Source organism: Andrena cerasifolii, chromosome 14 (genome assembly GCF_050908995.1).
Source record: "Andrena cerasifolii isolate SP2316 chromosome 14, iyAndCera1_principal, whole genome shotgun sequence".
Classification (NCBI taxonomy): domain Eukaryota; kingdom Metazoa; phylum Arthropoda; class Insecta; order Hymenoptera; family Andrenidae; genus Andrena; species Andrena cerasifolii.
The window spans coordinates 8,939,151-8,953,416 of record NC_135131.1 but is presented as its reverse complement, the minus strand read 5'-3'; the positions used below and the strand labels follow the sequence as shown (position 1 = coordinate 8,953,416).

The window sequence follows — 14,266 nt, the reverse complement described above, 5'->3', positions numbered from 1 at the left end:
GCAGTCCGCGAATTCCTTTCTCCTCGAAACCAGACGACAGAATCGACACGTGTCTACATCGATAAAGTTCGACTACCCCGCGCCAGGCTGGCGAAAAACTTGGACTGCCGATTATTTCCGCGAAGCACGTCGACGCGGATGAAGTATAGGAACTCCCTTTCCAACGGAGTAATTAACCAGTCCGCTATCGAAGATCTGTCAACCAGCTAGCGGCATTGCAAAGATAGCTTCCATTCATTTTCGCAGCTCGACCGTTCCATGCAAAACTGTCATCGTCTTAACGAATCCATCAGCTTCTTCTGCTTCCCTTCGCCAAGGCAATCGCGTGGCGATCGATGCAGTCCAGATAGAATCCATACCACGGAGCAGCGCAATTAGCCGCGTCAATTAGACACATCCTGCAGCACGGTGCGTCAGGAAAAAATCCTCTGTGTGTACAGTGCAGCGATGCTTTTTGCCCTTAGAACGATTTTAATCGGATAAACACAATCAATTTGTGCTGGCGTCGATCGATGTCTCGCGTTAATCGCGGTTTACCCGTTCTTAGTGGAAATCCCAGCTTCGTAGGTGTTTTGCAGACGTGTCGCCTTGATACTGTTCCGCAGCACGGTTTCCCCTGGATGATTTGCACTATTTGTGGATTTAACAGCCCGGTAGGCTGCGGTCTTTGTGGTAGAATCGTTACGGTTTGAAGATTGAAATTTGTCGTTTATTAGGTGTCTTTTGGTTTGGAAGATTATTATTCAGTGGTTTGCTGCCAACTGGATTGGAGAGTGACTCGTGAAAATTGTCTCCCCGAGCAAGGGGGTGGGGAAGAAGATTCGAGAGGTACTCTGAATGGAGTGGATCAACACTCGAAGCGAAGATCTGACACAGAAGCAGAAACAGAGGAGTGGATTAAGCTGGATCGGTTTGATTAGAAAGTGGGACAGTGTAGACGACTTGCAGAGCCGGTAGCTCGTATATACTACAGCCCCCGGGGGCCTTGCAAACCCACACTCGCGAAGGATCTCCCTGCACTCTTGGAGAACGCGCGTGGGTACGTGGAAGTGTCCACCAACATCTCCTTGCGTCCACGACTGTGGCGACCGCGAGCTGAAACGCATACAGCGCAATATGGCACTGTGTAGTCTACTAAACGAGCAAGATTTACGTGTAATAATTATGGTATTATCCTTATTAGATTATGGAATTGCGTTATTGCAGATCGGAGATCTGGAATTTAGTAAAATACATTCGCTAATAGTGCACACTGTGTGATTTACGAATATGAGTAATTTTGGATATCGAGAGGGGGAAGTCTCAGTGGGTAAAGTCTGCTTGCGCGTCTCGAGGAATTAAGAGTTGATAATTAGATTTCCTTTTATCGAAAGAATTCTACAACAATAGTGGACCGACTTTCACTGGTAATATCAAAGCAACGTGTTTTATGCGCGCCTGCCGTGCAGGAATAATAATTAGATCGATATCAATACGCAAACGATACACAGAAGACTATACATATGCGATCAGTTGAAGGTCCTTAGATTCGCTACACAGCGTCGACTTTCGCGATAAATAATTCAACGAGAAATCACAACGCTGCAATTCCAATTTAATTGCTTTTAAACGTGGGCCATGTATTTAAATTTTAGAGAAAGCATTCTCTATTCAGGGAACCGTCGAATATCCCAAGTGAACTCCTAAAGCAAACACAGTCTGCTCGTAACTTTTCTATGACGATGGCGTTTTGCAAACGCATGTATATATGGATAACCGACTGGTATGCGCATTTTTTTTTTCCACGTAGCAAAACGAGCAATAACGTGTCGATGTTTTATTTATACGCTCGAAAGGGTACGCACGTCCATTCTTGTATAACCGCGGCACATTGTTCATGCGTGAAGCATGTAGGTAGAACGGGCTGAAATTTTAAAAAATTGCAGGAGCTTGAGCATGACGTCTATCGGACGATTCAGTGTGATTCCTTCCATCGTGGAACTGAAACAGTGGAGACGTGGGAAATTCTGTTTTTCCTCGAAAATTCACCACAGGCACTCTAAGTTCCTCACACGTTTGTAAAACACAAAAGTGTCTTTCAGTTTATGATTCGATTAAGTCAAATCAAAGTCCCTCCTAGTGCCGGAACATAGAAAAAGGAGCTCACCTCACTGGAACACGAAGAATTGAGGAACATGTCTATTCGTCGAAATATACCATTAGCTCCGCGTTCCCATCGTCTCTGCCCATGATATTGAACGAACTATTAATTAAAGGTGGTTTAGAACCCGTTAACCTACCAACAAGCCTTATCTCGACGATCCATTGTCTCCTCTCACGTTGTGGGTATTTCGCTAATTTATCGCTTCCTTTCGCGAATCACCCTTAAGAATCGCGTCTACGAAGAATTTTCATCAAATTCCCGGGGCACTAGGATCGTGGAGGAAGAAAAATGAGCGACAAAACGAGGAGAAGTAAGATGTTCCTGCGCGTTAACGTACCCTGGAAATTATAGCGGAGGAAGGATGATTCACCGTGCAATAATAACGTCGTAATTACAGCTCCAAGCCGCTGCAATTATCGTTGTCTATCTTCAGAAAAAAACTGACGTTTAGGAGCTTGACGCAGGTAAAGTGGAAAAGAAACGGTGAATCGAGTAATATTTTCGTCGGCGAGCGTGGATTTTCTCTGTCGAATGAATAACGCGGTTTTGTTGCCTATTCATGATTCTCTTCATTAGGATCGCGTTGCGCAAGCACAGTGGCCGAGCCGTGGTGGATAGAGAAACATTGGACTGATGGAAACGCCTCTAATTATTCTCACCTCGTTTCCAGCGAAACGAGAATTCAATAACCCACATTTATGGCGTATCGCTGCTTCCGTTTCTACCTCGGCGAGCGTAAACGTCGATAATTATACCTTGTTAATCGAGCTCACCTTCTCCTCGAGTTTCCCTTTCTACGTTACCGAGAAAATCATATAAGAAGATTGCTTGTCTCCGAGGATTTAGTTTGTTGGGCTAACTGATGGAACGTGGGCGTTTTCTAATAAACATTACTCGCGATTGTGCTTGAAGAGACGTTAGTTGAGCTTTATTACCTGCCCACGCGGTGTGCATTAATTTCGCGACACGTGCATTCCGCCATTTTAATGTTTCTTTGTAGTATAAACTGTGGAAAACCCACGCTGAGTCTTTGAAATACCTTGCCTGCTTAATTGTGATGTTTATGCAGCAAAACACTGGCATTATTGATAAAGCATAGGAGTACTTCGAAGGAAATTGTAGTCTGCTCTGATGATTCAGTTTATGTATTCAGAATATAAATAGGCACCACTTCGTTTACACGTGAAATCATCAGCTTCCTAGTTTTGTATGTAAAGTACGCTATATTTCCAAAGAATAAGATCGTAAAATAGCTCCCGTGGTTTCCCTTGTTGTGACAGTGGAACGTAACGTTGCGTTTTCTTCTGTCGATGACATCTGAGCGTCCACGCTTCTTGGAGACTTCAACGCGTGGCAGGCGAGCAACAGCCAGTGATTTCAACGACGGGTTTATTGCACCTCGTGATAATACCTTGTCATTACTCAACACAGGAGCAATGACCACAGCGATATCGACATAATCTACGACCAGACTAAACTTGCAACTAGAATCGACCAAATACTGACACCGAACTCTCTGAAGTAGCGTAGGGTTTTAAGGGCTTCTGGAGCACAAGTGGGAATAATAAATTAAGGCTATTAATACTATTTAGTCGAGAATGTAGAGCACACTACTCAGAAACATTTTTCTTCCATTCTTCGCCTCAATTAAAACTTCGAAAATCATCACCTGATCATAGATGTTCATAAAATTATATTTCTACTTTGCAGAAGTATTTAGGGTTTATACAAAAACCGATTTTTTAAAAAAAAGGGTTGCGAATTCTACTATTCCTAAGAAACCGGTTAAACCGGTTTTCGAATTTTCGCAAATTTAAAAAAAAAACGGCACTTAAACCCGGTTTTTAAAAACCGACAAACCCCAGAAATAGTAGATAGTTGGTTATAGGCAAATCTCAGGGGATACTTGGGCTCACATGAGTTACCACATTCTGTTTTACCATTCCTATTGTAGGCCTCGCTATTACTGAGTATATTCGTACTGAAGCTTACAAACTCCCTGTCCTCGAAGGGTTAATATATCACACTTCCATGCCCAATCGCTATGCACAAACACAGACGCATACTTCATCACGAACCAGCCGCGAGCTGCTCGGAAAGTGAACGTGTGCTGGAACGTAGACGAACTGGCGTTGCGCTTGAAAAGTGCCGCGAATAATGATCTATCGGTGATCGCGTGCGCAATTACTATCGTTTCGCTGTAATAGCGAAGATACCAGCGCGTTACGACGTAACAGATTAACGAGCCAACGGGACTGTGCACGCGCAGGAAACCAAGTGGGAAAAAGGTAACCCCAGGTGAATTAATCGAACATCCCAACCTTGTTGCCTTACACATAATTACCCAGGGAAATGGCTGCGCAGAATCTCGCCAGAAACGCATTTTATTGAACGAAATCGATTGGATGCGTTTCTTGTTCGATGTTGTCGTATGCTAATTCGACTGACAAAACCGGAACTTCCAGGCTCGCCGGCTCGTAATTCCGTTAATAGACTTGACCGTGCAACGATATTCGAGATTTTGCGTCGTTTGATAATCGACTCGCGGATACACGTTTCTCTGTTCGCTTCGAAACGTGCCCTTATTGCGCCTTTCCCTTTTACTGGCTTATTTTCATCTTCAAAGCAGTTTCTGTACCAGGACTGTGCGTTTTCTAAGGTTTTTTGGTGTTCGATGTGTTCAATTGTATATCAAAATTTTGAGATTTGAAGGCGCGAGGTGGTCGAAGCTTTTGGTTGGGACAGTTAATTACAGAAGGCTCGGGATTGTGTTAAGCTCTCCAGAATTTCATTAAAGAACGTCATCCGATTATGTCATTAGCGTCAAGTGTAACTTTACACTGATCCGTCTTAATGCAACGTGCCTGATTATCGGAGTACCATTACAACTGCGTCGTTCGGTAGAAATAAATTCATGTGCAAGTTCACGAGTTCCAGCTATGGCCATGCGTAGCCCTAGTGATTCATTCTTACTTTACATTTATCCCTCATAGAAACTTGTAACTGACCATGAGAAATCTTCAGCCCATTCACCAGACGTGGCTGTAAACGTCTTCGAGAGTGAATGAAAAGCTTGGAAATTTTAAAGAGCTCAATAGCCAAGTGTACTTTAGATTAGACTAGCAAAATACCCCCGCGCTTCGCTTCGGGCCTAAGAGATATTAAGGACTCCATGAAAACACATTTCACCCCTTTTCACTACCCCCTTGAAAATTGGTTTTTAGGCATTTATGTGGGTAATCTTTGTGAGGTAGAACGAAGTTGATATCTAATCGGGCCTAAGAGATATTAGGGAGTCCGAGAAAATATATATTACCCCTTTTCGCCCCCTCGGTGATGGAATAATTACCAAAAATCCTTTCCTAGGGGTGCCTACGACATAAAAAAATGTACCCTCCAAATTTCACGTTCTTAGATTAAACGATTTGAGCTGGGCATTGATGAGTCAGTCAGTCAGGACTTCTTCTTTTATAGATATGTATAGATTATGCTGTCGATGAAGTGTTGTGGAGCTAGTAAAAGGGATACGCTCGACAAATGAAACACTTATCAGGGAAACATTGTGTCCCTCGAAAATTGGCCCGTGCCAAGTTAGCCTGAATAATTCTGTCTGATTGCACAGGGACAGGTACACGAGCACGTTGCGTGGGTGTACGTGTATTGTCTCGCGAGGAATGTAGAAAGTAAAGTATCTTGGGTAACAGAGACCACTTCCCTCCCCATGGAGGCAAGAGTATAGGCTGTCGACTGGCGAGGATGCGCCTTGCAAACTCCAACACTATCATCATCATCATCATCCCGGTGTCGGTTGGCTTCGTGTGGTAGAAAGGTCATTCGGAACGGCTCGCAGCGAATGCACTCTGCAGCCAACTCGAATATCCATTAGAGGCCACGTTTGCTTCCATAAATTCCGAATTTTCGGAGGGTGACTTTGAGGAGGCAATTAATTGGTGACTATTCTCGATCAAGTACGCTACAGAATATGCACCAGAAGTTTTCTGGCATCTGGATCTGTGACTCAGCATTTGACAGAGGATCTGATCGATCACCTTTACCTACAGAAACCTCCACTTTTCCAAGGTTAACGGTAGAGACCACTCTTTTCAATCAAATAGCAGTAGGAGATTTAAGGTTTCTAATATTGAAAGTCACTGATCCCAGAAGATTCTTTCGCCACGGAAAAGCTGCTCTGTAATCGGGACTTTTTGACCTTTCGCCAACGATTCCATCATTTTCCTCCAAGATCCCTAATCAGCCAGGGGCGTAAACGCAGGAAGAAAATCGGAATCCGTAATTACGTCCATTGTCCATGCGCGAAACTCGAGTACCTCCATCGCGAACGGTCGGTTACAAACTATTGTATGCTTAATTACAAGTGTTAGCCACCCCATTGTGCGTAGCCCTCGAACGGGCGAAGATAGCTCGATCGTCTAACAATAAGCAGGATATTTTCGAAGTGCGTTAGAAGTGTGCCAGCCAGGGTTTTTAATTACACGCGTCGCGCCTGGTAATCGCTGGTTGCTGAATAACATGGCCGACTATTTAACTTCTAACCGACGATTTGCCACCTATCAGGTGGCACGAACACCTCCGCGCTGAACCATTAACGCTCCTTACCCAATACTTCGCCTATTATATTCATCTGGCGATGGCCGAGTGAACGATCCAAGGTAGAAGCAGTGTCGACAGTTTAAGAGGAAAGCTTTGATAGTCGTGGCCTCAAAAAGCAGCTCCACCGGTTCTAAACTGGCTGCTGGTGTTATGCGTGTCATTTTTTACTGAATATATTTGGAAAAAGGACGTCGGCTTACTAATCGGATAAGCTGTGAAATCTATTAATCGAGAAACTTGATTCGGAGGTTTATGAATGTTTGATTTGCAAGATAGCCGTTTAAAAGGTTTCCGGTCAAAGAGGGTTGAAGGGTTGAAAGTTTAAGGGTTGTAACGAGTTCAACGTTCCTTTCAACCTGAATACCATTATTCGACGAGTTTAGGCAACGGTGAAGCTTGAAAAAGAGGAATGCGTTAAAAACTAGGGTGCACACGCATAAATTACACGTGCCACAGGAGACATAACAGCGTTTTCTATGCGCCTGCCGATGCATGAATTGCGCAACGATGCTCTCTAGAATCTGTTAAATGTCAGAGGGTTACTCTACAACGCTTCGATTCCCGCTTCCTCAAAAGAAACGCGAGGTACTCTTCCAGATTCTTCCACATCGTCGCCCATCTCTCCCCCACATTTCATCCCCGTACAAATTCCCATAGCTGCGTTATCCCCTATTCCTCAGGATTCACAATTTATCTCCATCGCCTAACATTCCCTGCACTCTACCAAATTGAAATCGACTTATTCCACTTCCCATTTCGAAGCTTATCGTCTCGCTTGTAATACTCGCCCTCCAAGTGTGAATGAAAATATTAGCAGCTCGAAAGGGGGATATTAATACACGGAGGAGAGGAGATTAAACTCGAAGGAAGCCAACCTGCAACCCAGTAAAGAGAACCCAACGACCTGTTACTGCGTTCCGCGATGGCGATGCGTTCCCCCGCGCGGAATCTTCGTCATTCGAGAAGAGGATATTATCTTACGCGAATCCATAGCCACGTTGGTATTATTAGGCGAAGCCAGCGCCACGGAGAATGACCATTACAGACGTTGGAAGGGTTCCGGACACGGCAGGAAGGTATCCACCGTTTCCTGCGGCCGCCCACAACAAAGTTCCTGATTTCCAACCGTTCCACGACCGTTTCGCACGCAATTACGCGATCTGTCTTTCACACAGGCCTGCATGCTAGCGCAGTCAGCCGTCCACAGGCACAACTGCACAAGAGCGCCTCCACCTTTGGGACACGCGTAAAGGTTCAACCTCTCCCGATGCTCTGCACGAAAACACGCGCGACTGGTCCCCGTATCACAGTCGTTGATCTTTTTTTACCCTCTTTCATTCAACTTTGCTAAAGAAAACCGTCTTATCCCTGAATCACGAGGTTGCGCAGGCTGGGTGCTAGGCGCGAGAACTTGAGGATTGGAGAACTCGGAAGGAGAATTGAGCGAAGCTTCTGTGGGTTTTAAAATTTCTAGTTTTCAGGATGTGAAATAAAAATTCTTGGACTGTCCGTGGGGAATTGGAATCTCCGTTCGTGTGACAAGAATTCCAGGTTCCAGATGTTCGTTTAGGGTGACGTAACGATGATGGCGACGGAAGAAATCGCGAAGGCGTCGAAGCGTTGCACATGCAGGCGTGCAGAAATGCTGGGTGACGCTGTCTCGCGATTACAAAGCGAATGTTCCTCGAGGAACAGAAAGAGAAAGAAGTGTCCGGATGCATCGTATCGGGGGGGGTATTTTCTAGTTTGGTGGATAGGAAGAATTCTTTCGCAGCCCGTTTCGCTTTTCGTTGCGCTCGCGCGCTCTCGGCGGTTCCCGTTTCGCGGAATGCCTTTGGTTAATTGTCTCTATCGGCGTATCCCTCGGGCGAATTATTTTAATGACCAATCGCGTTATGAATGGCAATGAGACAGAACGTTGCCACACGCCGCGAAATGAAGCCCCGAGATACGTTAATTAGCACGGGGAGATGTTGCGTCGAAGGAATTCGTGTTACGCCTCGCGTGATTGATCCGCGAAGGCCTCGCGATATTAGAGGTCTTCGAACTTTTTCGAGAATGATTTAATAGACTGGGGAGTGCGCCCAGATTCCTGGGGACGGTTCGCAGCTTCATTTGTATCCTACGAGCTCTGATAGTCATTGGAGTGATTAGTCACTCGAAGAAATATTAATATTGGAAGATTAACTTAGCAAATGCGTGGGGAAATTGGAGAATTTCCATCTTGAGAGTTTCAACTTACGATGCAGAAGCAATTAAACAGATCAACGAATCCTAAACACAGCATAAAAAATTAACTGTCTATTATAACATTTTCACCGAATCTGTATAAATTTTGAACGACGAATGACCCTTCCGAGCTTAAAAAATTAGAATCTAACGCCCGGGAAAAACAGACAGCAGTACCGAAGAAAAAGTGGCTACGCATTTCTTACGTACCTAATTGGTAAATAATCCGCGCTAATAATTCCCGAATTCATTCCATGCGCGGAACTTTTGCCGAACGATCGACGTGCAAAAAATAACGAACGATCGATGGTGTGCTAATAGAGCGTGTTGAATTTCGGTTTCTACCAAACGCTTGGTATGCATAGATAATGCTGAAAAGTTGCGCAAGGTTTCCTGGTCGATTACGATCAAGGTGAAAGTCTTCGAGGCTCGACAGAGCGAAACGTTATCAGGAGGTGAACCTCGTAAATTGCAGGCAATGTCGTTGAGGAATGTCCTTTAACGAGGCTCTTTCCAGCCATGGACACCGAGGATGACGGTTCCTTTCATCGAAATTCTTCCCCGTTTCGGTAGCTTCGCCAACACATGTGTGGCTACAGGACTTACTGTGATTAAAGTCTGATTAAAATTCACAGATTTATCGATGCTTATATGGGACTGATTAGTTTCGAGTTGCGATAAGAATATTTTCCCACGTTTCGCGTAATCTTCCTCAGAATTGAATTTCTAATAAGACCGAAAGGTGTTTCATTGCAGAGCCGCTGTAAGCAGACTCTCTTCGAGGAGGCAATCAATTTTGCAGACGATTTTTGCAGCGATTATCCTCGCCGCTCATCGGCCCAATCGATTATCGTCTGCTTTCATTATTTCATCACCCCCCCCCCCTCCCCCTCCCCCTCCCCTAGCTCCACAGACCTTTTTTAACCAGAATGCATTATTTCTGGCATAACGTTCATTCCATATTCTACGATTACTCTTCTTGCTGGGAACTGTTTCTTTTGGGCAGCCTTTTTGCGGCTCGGTTTGGCAACAGGAGCAATTGCTAGCCCGCCATTGTTGAAATTTTTATTTCACCGGTCGTTTAACGATTAAATGGAAATGTTCCACTGTGTTTCTTCTGCTCCCTCTCGTGTTCCTTCCTTGCCCTGCGCGAGAATTCCTATGGCTCTGTATCCATATGGAATCGTTCGGAGATTTCGAAAGCGTCTCGGTGGGGAAGAGGTCTTGGGGAACGATACGAATGCTCGTTTCGAGGAATGGCGGCGCAAAAAGCGAGTACTATATGGACACGTTCCTTTTTATAGGATCAAGACACTTTCACTGAACCGTGCGGGGTACGCGAATTGGATGAGGCTGTTTGGGTAAAAGCAGAAAAACCAGGGGATAAGGTGTTTAAGTAATTACTGCCGCAGTGAATGTTGGTTAATCGCGATTCGCTTGGAATTTATTAGACTATTATTTAGTTTAAATGCTTCCCTATTTTTTTTGTTGCAAATGGCGAACTGTATCAGTGGACGGAGAAAATGTTTATAGAGTCCTGTCTACTCTTAAATGTAAATACCTGCACACTGCTATGTATATCCTATATTCTTTGAACATTTAAAGAAGATGGTCACGTTCCTTTTATCTACGCAAATTGCAGTTATCAGTGTATGCGACATTGGTCTGAAAGGAGAATTCGAGATAACAGAAATATGTGTCGCGCGAGGATAAACGCGTTGAACATGCCTCTATTTTTAACTAACACTCCAATTGTCGCATTATGAATATCCCGAGCTTAGATTCTCTAAGAATCCAGCTTAAGAGGGGATTCTCTTCTAACAGCCCCAAAACTAACTGATATTTAATATTTTTTTTTAAAAAAACTGTTGACCATATTCGATTAAACTCTTTTGTAATATAAAGAGGCAGCTGCAAACTTGCAGAAAATATTTTTTTTATGTCGATCGAAGTACAAAAAATACAAGTTTCTTAAAGAGAAAAAAAAATTGAAAAATTGAATGAGTTATAGCATTAGAAAGAAAAAGTTTTTCCTTAGACAAATTTTTCATATTATTCTTTATATCAACGATACAAGAATTATAAATAAAAACTAAGATTAAAATTTTAGATCCAGTCCCAGCGTAAATTATTTAACTTTTAGAAAATTTTCTTCTTTTTGCAATCAGATGACTGTGACAGCTTCAACACCTGACGCCAACATCGTCGAAGAGGTCAACACGATTCCACAATAATTAATAAATAATAAGAAGGATCGACATAAAAAAAACAAATTCTACTAGTTTAAAGATGCCTCATTATATCCCAAAAGAGTTTAATGCAATATTAACAATAGTTTCTTCAAAAAAAATTCCTGAATTTCGGGGGCTGTTACGCGCGAATCCCCCTTAATCCACCCTTAACCCTCCCTAGCACCGTGTAGGTAACCCACGCCATTTATTGTAAGTTAATTCCTCGATTCACTGTCGAAATATATGCAATGTCGAAGAATATACCACAACTACTATTTAATAATTAAATATCACAATCTACTTTACATATCTACACTGTACATAGCCCTACCAAAAACCTGAATCTCTACGGTGACACGGAACGTGTGACCCATCCCAATTGCAGCAGGGCTCCTAAGAAAAATGATGAGGGTGAACGGGACACGTGGGTCAGCCTGTATAATACGAGGCTACTAACTACATTAAAGTTTATACGAATCGGGGGAAGTCGAGTGAAGCTGATAGTCGAATCCATAGCCGCCATCGAGCAGCAGGGTCCGCCGTGGTCCCAGGATTATGTCACTCGCGCAGAAAACGGAGGCTGGCGAAGCTCGACCCGGGTTGAACGCCGAGGCTCCTTTTCCTCTCCTGAGGACCTCACTCTGGCCCTCGGGGTGAATCAGTCCTTTGTGCCTGGCTCTCTCAGGGTCAACCGCTTTCGGTGCAGTATATGCCTTGCAACGTTTACACGTATACACGCGCGGCCACGTTCGTTCGTCTGACCGCAGGCCTACAGGGTGTCTCGGAAGTCGTGAGCGAGGAACGATTACCGCTAGATGCAGGTCGTGACTCATACCGCATCATTCGTTCGAGTTCCCTCTGCATTCGATGTGGGAGAGACGCCAGCTTTCGAGCATCCAAAATGAAGTTTCAACGCGTGGGAGGCGGAGGATGTCCCGAGGGGGTGAATGTCGAGGCTGAGATCCTTGCGGGGGTCTTTATATAATTTGAAGTTAGAGAAATTATTGCACGGGATTTAATCGATGTGTGCGTGTGTCGCCACGTAGATTTAATTCTTGAGGAGTCTCGGTATGAGGTTGTAAAAGGGAGGTCCTTCTGAGGGGGTGAATGAGGAGTCTAAAATCTTTTCGACGGACTTTAGGTGTATAATTTGAAATTAGAGAACGCACTGGCTGTGATTTTTCAGGATTTTCGTTACATGATTTGGTTTTCTGTTTTGCGAGTGATAAGAGGATTATCTGAATACTTAGTCCTGTTGCCTGGTGGATAATAGAAGCTGTTCGCCTTGAATAGTATGAGATCATAGATCATCGCGGTGTTTATTCATTTATTTCTGAAGATGCAACTCTGATGACCACTGCGAGTTCCCAGGCATTCGTTTCCCAGATTAATTCCCATTACAGCCACGAGACTTCATTCCCATCCGGTTCTCAGATGATCGTAACGAATGGACATCCAGCAGAGACAAAGATTGCTCGGCTCGAGGCGGGCTTTTTAGGGAGCCGCGGCTTATCCCGCTCCGTTTCTTCTCTCTTTTTGCTGGCGCGACGTTTCGGCAAAATCGAGGAAAAAAAGAGCGAGGAAGACCGTGACTCTGGCAAAAGGACGGTGGGAGGTTCGCCTGAAACGAAGTGGCCCTGAAGAGGGGATATGGAGCGCTTAGGCGAAGGCCCGAGGCGAAAATACACTGAAAGTCTCACGACGATTTTGCAACCTCTAATTTAAGTCCTTCGAAGCTTCTGCTTTTAATCTAAATTAACAGAAAAATTTCTAAAGACAATGCAGAAATCGCATTTGTCTAAAACTGGGTTCCTAATGTGGAATCGGTGATAATGGTGATCGTTGTCGAGCTTAAAATTGCGTTCAATTCTCCAGTGATTGGTAGATATCATCACACTGAACGACAAATGTACGATAGAGTTTGCATTTAAGAAAGCTTATCGCGCGATTTCTGCGTTAGTATGCGTGGCACATCGAAGATCCAGGCGAATTACTAATTAAAGCACAACGCAAGTGTGACCGAACCATGATGCCGCAATTAGCATCGTGTTCTACTACTAGGAACTGCAGTTACACGTGCGCGATAATCATAATCGCAGTTCTGCGATCACCACGATGACTGGTGATAAGAAAGTGGTTACGTTTGTTACAAAAAACAGAACATTTCCGATCATTAATCGTGAAAAGGGATCGAAAGTATTTTTTAACCGAAAGAATGTCTAAGTAATATGGTTGAAACTCGACCATACTTAAACATTTTGTAACACAGTGTTTTGTTTCCGAAAGTGATCTTTCTAAACAGAATTTGGAGATTCCCACTGATATGTTGAAACGCGATTTTTTTAAAAACTAAGGCTTTTTAAGGGAGATTGCGTTCCACATTTTAAAGAATAATCTTTCATTTGTTCCGTAATACGGAGTACGAGATGCTTCGTGTAATAAAATGGAAACTCGTTTGTGTTCCTTTCCCGTTCATTGATTATGCGCTGGATTTCCGGATCACAGCGCAGAGAGCTTGCTCATAGAAAAATCAGCTCGCCTTACGTCCAGTTTCACCCAACGATAAATTACACACCGCGCGAAATCGGTCACTGGGAACTTGGCCAATCGTCAACGAAACGGAAACTTCGGTATGTGTTTCCAATATCGTTGAGCACGGTGATCGAATAATAGAAAACGTCTTTCTTGTATCGAATTATCGTCGTCTAATTTCTCCTGGGACAGAGCGAAACTGAATCAGTATGAGAACGTAGGTATTCCTCTATTACGTTGCCTGTTACAGGTGATCTTAGTAACCTTTCCCATCGAAAACCCGCACGAAAACGTACGACTACTTCAGTCAGTAATACCAGAACCTACGTCCCACAAAAGATCAATTTCCACAGCTCACGAAATCCTCGATTCATGACTTCTAATGTTTCCGCTTAAAAGAATTCAAGATCCCACTAGGATACAAACTTCTAAGCAGCTCACAACTGAAAATACTGACTCGTAACTAATCCACCTCCATCCTTTCCTAAACCTGCACGGATTTACGAAGACACCCAAGATG

General features: G+C 43.9%; 2 protein-coding genes across 3 annotated transcripts in view; one reads left to right on the top strand and one right to left on the bottom strand.

The window, feature by feature from the left end:
• Nucleotides 1-14,266, bottom strand: part of Rpl35a (ribosomal protein L35A) — a 168,803-nt gene that overhangs the window by 4,466 nt on the left and 150,071 nt on the right. The gene's annotated exons all lie outside the window — the stretch shown is intronic.
• LOC143376626 (uncharacterized) overlaps nt 1-14,266 on the top strand; it is a 44,777-nt gene that overhangs the window by 14,184 nt on the left and 16,327 nt on the right. The window lies entirely within an intron of this gene.